Below are 13728 nucleotides of genomic sequence, written 5' to 3' on the forward strand. Positions count from 1 at the left end.
GTTTCAACCATAGAGTGGGATTCCCTGTCTGCCTGTCTCCCTGTCATGGTAATCAGGCCATGGTTGTATAAGCAGACAATTTTTAGGGCACTTTTTCTAGCCCCTTCCTCAAGTCAAAAGATGATTAGTGTGATACTTAAAAGGTTGCTCAGACACCCAAGTGGCTGCTGAATCCCACTGCTGCTTCCAGTTACAAACAACCCTATGGCCTGGGCTACCTGTGTGCATGATTGTGACTACACCTCCCAGTGTATCTGCACCTGCTGCTTCTTCACTTGTCTGTTGCCACAGGACTTTGAGATAAGTAAAATGGTAAAATAGTATGGATGATGTGTTTTGATTCATGTGCAAATCAGATTTAAGTGAGGGAGAGTTGCATGAAATTGTTGGCCCCACTGTCTCCTCCAGAGTCATCACAGTCCAGTGGCAGGACAAAATCAAGGCAGCTGGTGACCTTGGTGTTTTCGAAGTCTAACCAGGCTCTCAGTGCTCCACAGAACATGCTTCAACTGCCTTCATGGCCATTGGATCAAATTGTTCTTATCTACCCATTCTACTAGAGAAAGTCTTCATATACTTGGGGTAGACACCCCCCTAACTCCCCAATGAGTTTGAGACCCCTTGGTTGCCCTCAACTTGGTTTAGCCTGTCTGCTGAAACAGTTTGACAGGGTGTGCCTGGACAAATGGAGATTAGCCCCTCTTGTCCCTAGAAAGTTGTTCTGAATTCGCTTGCAGAGGATTTAAGTATGTTTGAGAGAGTATGAGGAAGTATTTTAGATTTGAAAATGGATAGTTCAACCAACTTTCTACTAGTCTGTTTAATCTCCTTGTCAGATTTGTTTCTTCTAGGCTCAGTGCACTCCACTTGCGGATGGCAGCTCAAGCTGGATGTCAACCTCTGTCCAAGGGCATGACCCATCACCCCCTGAACCTGGCACCAACCAAGTTCCAGACACTGGCTATAGACCCATCTCCTTAAAGAAGGGACCCTGGGAGGCAGGGACAGCTCTACGTCCTCTCTCAGCATGAAGCAGTTCCACAAACTGAGACCTTCGTCCCTTACCCCAAATAATTTTGGGTCCCATCTAGTTAAGGGGGAATAGTGGGGTGTTGGGGTGCTTGTGCTTGGACCCTAATTCTAACACTTCTCCTTAGCCTCTGATTGAGTGCCTGTGCCTAGACCTCAGTTCTAAAATCACATCTACCTACTTGGGGATCCTGGTAGCTTGCCATTATAAATGAGCCATAACATATCCCTTATTATCCACAAGCAGCAGATCTGATAGAAAGAATGAATGGGCTCTTAAAAGGAAAATTGAAAAAGATGAGAAATAATAGCTAATGTTTGGGTAAAAAGTAAGCCTGCAGATAGACCAAGGGCCGCCAAAATTATTGCTGAAAGGGAAAATAATACTGTACTAGTTTGCTATCCTGGTGCATTATTGTGTTTTAGCACCACTGATATTATTAATCATGTCTGGAGGGCAGATTATCTCTGTTCTATAAAACCTGCCCAACCACTAAGACACCCCTCTTCAATAGTCAGAGTCCCTAATAGCTGTGTTAATGTAACCAAGAGTATGCAAAAACTAATGCTACATTATAATATTGTTTTTCCTCTATTTAAGCCATGCACTCAATGCAAAAGAGCTTGATATGACACTTTGCTTGGTGGAGCAGCGACAGTTTTGGGCTTGGTAGATTTTGTAGATCTTGTGACCCTTTCCAGCAGACTGTGCAGTGCTGGACAGGATATGTCCCAAGCTTTAATTGTTAATGCTCAGGCTTCTAGGAGCCACAGGTGAGGGTCAGGTGAAACAGGTGGAAACCAAAGGTGGAAAGCAGCCCTAAAATGGCTCAGCAGCCTTCACATCAGAGGTACTAGTCTTCTCTGAATGCACCCTACACCCCTAGGGAAACTAAATAGGAAGCTATTTTATGGTCTAGGAGAGAAATAAAGAAGACCTCTATTAAAGTTTTAGCTATATGAGTTAAGGGGAGGATATATACTGTCAGATGTATGGATGGAAAGAGAGTTTTGACCAAATAAGAGTTAGAAAAGATTGTGAGAAATAAAATAGATAATTTTGATTACATGAAATTAAAAAAGCTATTGTGCAAACAAAATTAATGAAGCTGAAATTGGTAGGAAAACAAGAAATGGAAAAAATATTGCAGCAAGTTTTTCTGGTAAAGACTTATTTCTCAAATATATAGGGAACTGAGAGAAATTTATAAAAATAAGGGCTACTTCCCGGTTGATAAATGGTCAAAGGATAAGAACAGGTACTTTTCAGAAGCAAAAATCAAAACTATCAATTGTCACAGGAGATATAATCAAAGTCACACTAGAGTAATACATAATTAGAGAAATGCAAATTAAAACAACTCTGAGTTACCAACTCATGCATACCATGCTAGGTAACATGACATGAAAGGAGAATTACAAATGTTGGAGGAGATACGGAAAATTGGGATGCTAATTCATTGTTGGTAGGGTTATGAAGTAGTCCAACCATTCTGGAGAACAATTTGGAACCATTCTCAAAGGGATATAAAGCTGTGGGTACCCTTTAACCAAGTAATACTACTAGGAGATCTGTATCCCAAACATTGAAAAAGGAAAAAAAGGACCTATTTGTATAAAATATTTCTAGCACCTCTCCTTGTTGTGGAAAAGAACTAGGAATTGAGGAGATGTACATCAATTAAGGAATGACTGAACAATTTGTGGTATAAAATTGTGATTGAATAGTATTGTCCTACCAAAAAATATGAGCAGGATGATTTTAGGAAAGCCTGGAAAGACGCATGCAAAGTGAAGCAAAGAGAGCATTGTACACAATAACAGCCATACTGTAAGAATTATCAGTTGTGAAAGACTTAGCTACTCTGATAAAGACAAAACAATTCCAAGGAATTCTTGATAAAAGATACTATCTACCTCCAGAGAGAGAACTGATGAATTCTGAATGCAAGTTGAGGTATACTTTCTTCTTTATCTTTATTATTTTGTATTGTGTGTATGTTTTTGCAACAAGCCTAATATTGAAATATATTTTGCATGACCCTATGTGTATAATTGAAATGAAATTATTTGCCTTCTCAAGGAGGGGAAAGGAACAAGAAAGAGGGAAAGAATTTAGAAATCATAATATTTTTAAAAACAGATTGCTAATATTTTTACATACTATTTTGAAATATTTAATGAAATATTTTTTTTTTAGAAAAAGGGTATTGTACATAAAATAATTTACTAAATAGTTGGGTATCTAGGTGGCACAGTGGATAGAGTGCCTGGACTTAGGAAGACATCTTCCTTAGTTCAAATCTGACCTCAGATAACTACCTGTGTGACCCTAAGCAAGTCACTTAACCCTGTTTGTCTCAGCTCCTCATTTGTAAAATGAGCTGGGAAAGGAAACAGCAAACCACTCTAGTATCTTTGCCAAGAACACCCCAAATGGGTTCATGACAAGTCAAACACAAGTGGAGAATGACTGAACAACAATAACAACAAAGGATACATTAGAAATAATTACTGTATAGTTATAAATACCAAGATTTACAACTGAATGTCCATATAAGGTGAAGCAGAGTGAGGACATGGAAATATGGCCATGATTGTGAACTTGGGAAATGAAAGAATTACAGTGCCTTTAACAAAAATAGTAAAATTAGGAATATGAGTAGGCTTTGGGGGAAAATAAGGAGCTATGATTTGACCATGTTGAGTTGGAGATGTGTATTGAGTACCCAATATGTGGTTGGTGATGCATTACTTAAGCTCAGGTAAATGATAGGCTGCATGTAGAGATTAATGAGTCATTTAGATGATAGAGATGACAATCATACCTAGGAAAGCTGATGGCTTCACCAGGATATAAAATGTGGAAAGAGGAGACCAAGGGAATGTACATTGTTATGTGTATGATCTGGGTAAAGTGTCAGCAAAGGAGGCCAAAAGTCAGGAAAACCAGAAAAGAGTATATAACATCATGAAAACACATAACAGAGAATGGGAAAGGATAGGCAACAGAGTCAACAACTTTGCAAATTCAACAAGAGTGAGAATTAAGAAAATGCCATGAGATTTAACAATTCACAGGTCGCTAATCACCTTGGAGAGAATAATTTCAGCAGAAAGATTGAAGAAGTCAGATTTTAAAGGGTTTTGGATTGAATGAGAGTAGAAGATTGGTATTAGCAAATATAGATATCTTTTTCTAGAAATTTAGCAAAGGAAGAGAGATATAGGATGAGAGCTTGAATTACAGCAGTTATTCTATTACAAGCACTATGCTAAGCCCTGAGGATTCAAAGAAAAAAAGTTAGTCCCTCCTCTCAAGGTATTTGCATTCTACCATGTGGGAATACATGTCTACACATAGTTAAATAGAGGACACACACACACACATACACACATACACACACACAAAAATGTATAGTCCATCAACCCTTACCCAAAGGAGCACACTCTGAAAGAAGTTTGTTGGCAATGCAAAAGGCAAGTTATCATCTTTGCACAAAATCATAGAATCTCAATAGGAAACTTAGAAGCCATCAAATCCAAACTCCATCTAAATGCCCAAACTAACACACATATGAAAAAAAAAGAAACACCAAAGAATGCAATTTGGACATAGTGTATTTTTAGATCTTGGCTAAGATGAAGGAAGGAAGGGAAAGAATTCATCTCTACTGGAGCAGGGTTTAACCTATACTGCTTATTCAAAATCAGAGCTAATCATCCTAATGTCTGAAAAAAGGTGGGTAAGACAAGGATATGCTCATTTGAAAGCCAAACATCTGCCATACAACACTTCACTCTTATCAGTTTTGATGGCCATTTAATTTTAAAGTTTAATTTTGAATTCAGTTCTAATTTTCTCCAATTTTCAAGTAGGATAATCCCACAAAAGAATGGTGTCTAAGCCTGTCCACTGATGGCCCTTTATCTAATAAGGTCTCAGAGAATTGTAATTCTAAAGGGAATATAGAGTTAAGCACTGAGATTTTTTGTTTTGTTAAACCAAAGCTCCAAGTCACAAAGCTAGCCAGGTTTATGGGGGGAAAAGGATCATATCTGTCCCTTGAGTATCCTGAAATCACTTCCTTAGTTTGTTTAAGAGTTTAATAGGTAGCCTTCTCTTGGTTATATGCCCCGTAACATTTACAAAAATGCATAAACTTGCTGGTGTTCCTTATGGACAAAACCTCTTAGAATAATTCATATCTGTTACTGTGCTTGTAAATTATTCATCTTTTGATTAATGAAAATATGCTAATTAAGGATTTGCTGTTAAAAAGGTATAAATATCTTTCATTGCCTAAAGTAATTAGAATAAGTAATTACTTAAACATTATGATTCTGAAGTTAAATAATTACTATGAGAGAAAAATGAGTAAGAAGAAGACACAAAAATATGCTTGATATGATTTAAACTGTTGAACCAAATGACAATATTTTATGTTGTTTATATAAATATATACATATGCTTTGAAATATTTTAATATTTGTTTTTCTAATGTGCAACTCCTTTCAGTTCTCATCTCTTTGACAAACAAGAATCAAAATTTCTATCATCTCTTTACCCCAACAATTCTGAATTTAAGAAATTAGCAATTTTCTCAACAATTTCATCTTGGTAGTGGGTCCATTGATTTGGCTGTCCTAAGGTGAACTATGAATGAAAGGAAACATATTTTGTTTGTCCACAGAGGAGGGAATGAGGAAAAAAAAGTGTTAGAACTTAAAGAAAAATTTTGGCTTTAAGTTTAGAAAAGCTTCTTAAGAATTTGAGCTGTCCAATACATTTCCTTGGTGGGAGTTGGTGGGAGTTTCCTCTATTTAAAATCTTTAAGCAAAGGTTTCATCCTTCCAACTCAAAGATTCCTGGATTTTGTAGATTTTTCAGACTGTGACATGTGCCACCAAGGAAGTGTATGTCATACAAGTGTTTTTATAATACATTTAGATTTAGATTGGGTTCTTATGGCTTGCTTCATTGATGTATTATAATGATGGCATATCTATTTCAGTAAGCTCATGAATATTTTTATTATTTGGCTAAGTGTAAAGTGAATGTGAAGGATAATAAAGGGACCACTACAGTGGTGATAGAAAATATCAAAAGCTCTGAGGAAAGCCTAAATCACACTAGGTGATCTCTCTGTGATAGTTATGGAAGAACATGAACAAGAATCACTGAGGATATAGAGACAGTGGTAGGTAAGAATTACATTCTCTGATGAGACCATTCATAGACTCTTGGTAAATCACCATTACTATATATTTGGTGAAATAGGATGGTGGGAGTCCATAATTAAAGAATCTAAGATTTGGTCCTGAATACAAGAAGCTGATGGCAAAAGGAATCAGGAAGAGGACTATAGGGTAAATTAAGAAATTCTATCAGTAGGGTTTTTTTTTGTCTTTTTCTTTTAAATAACACATCTTTTGTATGCCTATATGTATATAAATATATGTATACACACAAGGTTAACTAGGTAGTAAAGACTTATTCTATTTTTTACCCTTACTGCATGTCTTCCTTCCATATATGAAACTTGTAAAATATTTTCAGTACTTTTTATCTTTAATATATATATATATATATATATATATGTATATATATATATATATACATATATATATATGTGTGTATATATATATATATATATAAATATATATATATATATATGTATATATATCACTCCTCACCATTCCATCTGTTGTCAAATAAAGCCCCCCCATTAGAACAAATTTGTACATTTAGGTAACACATATCAAGTTATTGGCCATATCTGAAATTATAAGTATGATTCTATACCTCTAGTTCATCACCTCTCTGCAAATAAAGTAAAGATATGCTTCATCAGTCTTTGAAATCATAATTGGCTGCTGTTTTAATTAAAATTCTCAGAGCTTTCAGAGTTGTTTCCTCTTATACGAGTGTAGTTATCATGTAAATTGTTTTCTTGATTCTACTCACTTCACTCTGCCTCAATTCGTACAAGTCTTTCCAGTTACCCAAATCTTTTTACAGTTATTAATTCATATGTTGCAGTAAATTCCACTGCATTTACATGCCATCATTTGTCCAACTTTTGGACACATGTTTTGTTTTCACTTCTTTGCCAAACCAAAGGATGCAGCTATAAATAGTCTTGTACATATGGGTTCTTTTCCTCTATTCCTGAGCCCCTGGGATATCTGATAAGTTTCTGACTTGGCTTGCTGACAATTCTATCTTTTAGCAAATGATAAGGGAAATTGCTCCTCTCTAATTTTGATCAACCAAGTTGAGGAGGGGTTTTGTTGAGTACATCAAAGGAGAATACTAGCTTTATTAGTATATTATACACACATACACATATACATACACACATATGTATGTTTATATAATATATATCATTTTAAATTATTGAAAAGTGTTTAGAATATAACATTTCATTCAATTTTCATGAAAGCCCTCTGAAGTACTTAAGTAGTTGGCAAAAAAATTTATATCCCCATTTTGTGGAAAAGGTCATTTAGATTCAGAAAAGTTACATGATTTGGTTAAGGTCACACAGATGAAATCAGAAGGCAAGTCCTTGCAGATGATTTCATGTACAGTGTTTGTTTTCCATATACGACGATGTAGTTGCCAGTAGTTTTGAGAGAAATTGACTATATTACATAAGTGACAATGAAGAAGGAAAATTTTGAACTCAGATATACATAATATATTTCAAAAAGTTCAGAAAATTTAGTTATCATCCAATGGTCAGATTGATAAGATATGTGTTTAATCATAGGCAGATACTATAAAAGAGAAATCACCAAAAAGTAATGGAAATGTTTGAAAAAATTCTGCTGTTTGAATAACAAATTATTCCAATGAGGAGGAAAAGAGGAAGGCATCTATAGAACCAATGTAGCTACATTGTAAACTTCTTGATTTTATAATAGTCATATAAAATTTATAATATTTTGAATTTGTAACACTCATTTAGAAAGATGAAAGAGAAATATAATAAAAGAAGTTTTTAATGATGCTGAATGACAAGAAAAACTGGTAGAAGTTTAAAGCTTACTTACATACATACTTATGTATATACATACATACATACATACATACTTATATATATGTGTGTGTGTGTGTGTGTGTGTGTGTGTACTTTTTTGTGTCTAATGGTAGCCATCTCTAGGAAGAGAAGAAAGAAAAAGGAAAAAATGTATTTGAAAGGAATAGCAAGTATAGTAGATTTTCTGATTTGTGTACAATCAACTTTTTATTGTACTGTTCTGTAAATAATTGTTTTATTTCATAAATTAAAAATAAAATTTACAAAAGGCCTAGGTAGATATCATACAGCATAAGAAGGCATCGATAGTTTAATATCTATATAACTGGAGAGATGTACACTTATGAGCTATATATAAGCATCTAAGGAATATTAAAAAAACATGATTTTGTTGACCACTCCCCACCCACAAACACCCAAATATTCATATACATAAATGTATGTGCTAATACTTTAATTACCTTTGTTCTGGCTTTAGCCCAGAATACTTCAAGAGATTGTAAATACAATGGTCAAATTGTTGCCAGAAATATGTAGAAGAAGTGGGGGCCTTGCCTCAGTCTGGATAACTATCACTGATCATTTTTTTAATATTTATTTTTATTTTTAGTTTACAACAGATGGTTCTACATAATTTTGAGTTCCAGATTTTCTCCCCTCCCTCCCCCCTCCCTACCCAAGACGGCATGGAATTTCATATAACTACCACGAATAACTTCTCATTGAATTAATTTATACAGTAGTCAAGTTGTGGAGAAGAGTTATGACCAACGGAATGAGTCATGAGAAAGAAGAAACAGAACAAAAAAAAAAACAACCCAAAAACAAAAAAAAAAGAGAAGAGAAAAAGGCAAGCATGAAGTGTGCCTCAATCTGCATTCAAACTTCATAGTTCTTTCTCTGGATGTAGACAGCATTCTCCATTGTGAGTCCTTTGCAGTTGTGCCTGCACCTTGTGTTGCTGAGAAGAGCGAAGTCTGTCAGGGTTGGTCCTCACGGAATCCATATATTTGTGGTTGTGTACAGTGTTCTCCTGGCTCTGCTCTGCTCACTCAGTATTATGTCATGTAGCTTTTTCCAGGTTGTTATGAAGTCCATATCATCCCCATTTCTTATGGCACAGTAGTATTCCATTACCTTCATATACTACAGCTTGTTTGGCCATTCCCCAATTAATGGGCATCCCTTTGATTTCCAATTCTTGGCTACCACAAAAAGAGCTTCTATAAATATCCTTGTACATATGGGTCCTTTTCCCACTTGTGTGATTTCTTTGGGATACAACCCTAGAAGTGGTATGGCTGGGTCAAAGGGTATGAACATTCCTGTGGCCCTTTGGGTGTAGCTCCAAATTACTCTCCAAAATGGCTGTATCATCTCACAACTCCACCAGCAATGCAACAATGTTCCAATTTTCCCACATCCTCTCCAACATTTATTGTTTTCCTGTTTTGTTATTTTAGCCAATCTGACAGGAGAGATGTGGTATCTAAGAGTTGTTTTGAATTGCATTTCTCTAATCAGTAGTGATTTAGAGCATTTTTTCATATGCCTATAGATATCTTTAATTTCTTCCTCTGAAAACTGCCTGTTCATATCCTTTGACCATTTCTCAATTGGGGAATGGCTTGTATTCCTATATATTTGGCTCAGTTCCCTGTATATTTTAGAAATGAGGCTTTTATCAGAGATACTAGTTGTAAAGATTTTTCCCCAATTTTCTGCTTCCCTCCTAATTTTTGTTGCATTGACTTTTTTTGTACAAAAACATTTCAATTTCACATAATCAAAATTATCCATTTTGCATTTTGTAATTCTCTCTCTCTTGTTGGGTAATGAATTCTTTTCTTTTCTATAAATCTGATAAGTAAACTACTCATTGCTCTCCCAAATTACTGATAGTATCAGCCTTTACTCCTAAATCATGAACCCATTTTGACTTTATTTTGGTATAGGGTGTAAGATACTGGTCTATGCCCAGTTTCTGTCCTGCCATTTTCCAATTGTCCCAACAGTTTTTGTGAAATAGTGAATTATTAGCCCAGAAGCTGACCTCTTTGGGTTTATCAAAGAGTAGTTTGCTATAGTTGTTGACTTCTCCATCTTGTATTCCTATCCTATTCCACTGATCCACACCTCTGTTTCTTAGCCAGTACCAGGTAGTTTTGATGACTGCTGCTCTGTAGTACAGTTTACTATCTAGTATGACTAGGCCACCTTTTCTAGCATTTCTCTTCATTAATACCCTAGTTATTATAGACCTCTTGTTTTTCAAGATGAATTTTATTATAATTTTGTCCAGCTCTGTAAAATAATTTTTTGGTAGTTCTATTGGTATGGCACTGAATAAATAGATTAATTTAGGTAAAATTGATATTTTTATTATATTAGCTAAGCCTAACCATGAGCAAATGATATTTTTTTCCATTTATTCAGATCTGATTTTATTTGCGTGAAAAGTGTTTTATAGTTATGTTCATATAGGCCCTGGGTTTGTCTTGGCAAATAGACTCCCAAATATTTTATAGTGTCTACAGTAAATTGGAATGGAATTTCTCTTTCTATCTCTTGCTGTTGGGCTTTGTTAGTAATGTATAGGAATGCTGAGGATTTATGTGGGTTTATTTTATATCCTGCAACTTTGCTAAAGTTGTTTATTATTTCAAGTAGGTTTTTACTTGATTCTCTAGGATTCTCTAAATAAATCATCATATCATCTGCAAAAAGTGATAATTTAATTTCTTCTTTTCCTATTCTAATTCCTTCAATTTTTTTTTTCTTTTCTAATTGCTACAGCTAACGTTTCTAGTACCAAATTGAATAGTAGGGGTAATAATGGACATCCTTGTTTCACCCCTGATCTTATTGGGAATGCATCTAGCTTATCCCCATTACAAATAATGCTTGTTGATGGTTTTAGGTAGATGCTATTTATAATTTTAAGGAAGGTTCCATTTATTCCTTTGCTTTCTAGTGTTTTTATTAGGAATGGGTGTTGTATTTTGTCAAAGGCTTTTTCTGCATCTATTGAGATGATCATATGGTTTCTGCTAGTTTTCTTGTTGATATGGTCAATTATGCTAATAGTTTTCCTAATATTGAACCAGCCTTGCATTCCTGGAATAAATCCTACCTGGTCATAGTGTATTATTCTTGTGAAGAGTTGCTGAAATCTTTTTGCTAAGATTTTATGTAAAATTTTTGCATCAATTTCATTAGGGAAATTGGTCTATAATTTACTTTCTCTGTTTTGACTCTTCCTGGTTTGGGCATTAGTACCATATTTGTGTCATAAAAAGAATTTGGTAGGACTCCTTCTTCACCTATTTTCCCAAATAGTCGACAAAGTATTGGAATTAGTTGTTCTTTAAATGTTTGATAGAATTCATATGTAAAACCATCTGGCCCTGGAGATTTATTCCTAGGGAGTTCGGTGATGGCATGCTCAATTTCTTTTTCTGATATGGGGTTATTAAGAAATTTCACTTCCTTCTCTGTTAGCCTGGGTAGTTTATGTTTTTGTAGATATTCATCCATATCTCTAAGGTTGTCAAATTTATGGGCATACAGTTGGGCAAAATAATTCCTAATTATTGTTTTGATTTCCTCTTTATTAGAGGTGACCTTACCCTTTTCATTTTTGATACTGGTAATTTGATTTTCTTCTTTCTTTTTTTTAATCAAATTGGCCAAAGGTTTATCAATTTTATTGTTTTTTTCATAAAACCAGCTCTTTGTTTTATTTATTAATTCAATAGTTTTCTTGGTTTCAATTTTATTAATCTCTCCTTTGATTTTCAGTATTTCTAATTTGGTATTTAATTGGGGGTTTTCAATTTGCTCTTTTTCTAGCTTTTTCAGCTGTATGCCCAGATCATTGATCTCCTTTTCCCCTCTTTTACTCATGTAAGCGTTTAGAGATATAAACCTTCCCCTAAGAACTGCTTTTGCTGCATCCCATAAATTTTGGTACATTGTTTCATTATTGTCATTCTCTTGACTGAAGTTATTAATTGTTTCTCTGATTTGTTCTTTGGCCCACTCACTCTTTAGAATTAAATTATTTAGTTTCCAATTAGTTTTTAGCTTATTTTTCCATGGTTCTTTGTTAAAAATGATTCTGATTGCATCATGATCTGAAAAGGATGCTTTGACTACTTCTGCTTTTCTGCACTGGATTGTGAGGTTTTTATGCCCTAGTACATGGTCAATTTTTGAGTATGTGCCATGTACTTTTGATAAGAATTTATATTCCTTTTTATCGCCATTCAGTTTTCTCCAGAGGTCTATCATATCTGCCTTTTCTAAAATTCTGTTTACCTCTTTAACTTTTTTCTTATTTATTTTGAGGTTAGATTTATCAAGTACAGAAAGGGGGAGGTTGAGGTCTCCCAATATTATAGTTTTGCTGTCTATTTCTTCCTGTAACTCCCTTAACCTCTCCTCTAAGAATTTGTATGCCTTATCACTTGGTGCATATATGTTAAACAGTGATACTGGTTCATTGCTTATGGTGCCTTTCAGCAGGATATAATGTCCTTCCTTATCTCTTTTAATTAAATCTATCTTTACTTTTACTTTGTCTGAGATTAGGATTGACACACCTGCTTTTTTGTACTTTTGCTGAGGCACAATACATTTTACTCCAGCCTTTTACCTTTACCCTGTGCGTATCCCCCTGTTTCAAATGTGTTTCTTGTAAACAGCATATTGTAGGATTCTGGTTTTTAATCCATTCTGCTATCCACTGCTGTTTTATGAGAGAGTTCATCCCCTTCACGTTCAGAGTTATGATTTCTATCTGTGTCTTTTTCTCCATCCTATTTCCCCCTGTTTATGCTTTTATTTCTCCCTTTCCCCTTCCCCTCCTCAACAAAGTTTTGCTTTTGATCGCCGCCTTCCTCAGTTTTCCCTCCCTCTTTATTCCCTTCCCTTATCTTACAATTTCCCACTTGGTACTTCTCCCCTCCCTTCTGACCACCCTCCTCCCTTTTTACCCCCTTCCCCTCCTACTTCCCGTAGGTCAAGTCAGATTTCTAAACTTATCAGGGTATGTTATTCCCTTCTTGAACCAGATCCCATGACAGTGACGCTCAAATACTGCTCTTGTCTCTCCCTTCTTTCCCTCTACTATAATATGTTTTTATGTCTCTTCATTAGGTGTAATTTACCCTTTTCTACTACCTCCTTACCTCTTTTCTCATAGTCCTCCCTTTACATCTCTTACTTATGTTTTTTATCTTTACATCAGTTTATTTATACAGGCATTCACAATCTATGTGTATCCCTTTCAATTGTCATAATAGCTGTACCATTCTCAAGACTGACATATATATGTATATATGTATATATATATATATATATATATATACATATATATATACATAAAACATACATATGATGACATACTCCCACATAAAGATGCAGACAACCTGCCCTTATTGGTTAATAAGGTTTGTGGGGGTTTTTCCCCCGGTTACGTTTTTATGTCTCTCTTGAGTTTTATATTTGGAGATCAAATTTTCCATTGAGTTCTGGCCTTTTCATCAGGAAGGTCTGGAATTGCCTCATTTAATTGAATGTCCATCACCTTGCCTGAAAAAGTATGCTTAGTTTTGCTGGGTAGTTGATCCTTGGTTGTAGTCCCAGCTCT

The sequence above is a fragment of the Trichosurus vulpecula genome, chromosome 3 (assembly GCF_011100635.1).
Source record: "Trichosurus vulpecula isolate mTriVul1 chromosome 3, mTriVul1.pri, whole genome shotgun sequence".
NCBI classification, from domain to species: domain Eukaryota; kingdom Metazoa; phylum Chordata; class Mammalia; order Diprotodontia; family Phalangeridae; genus Trichosurus; species Trichosurus vulpecula.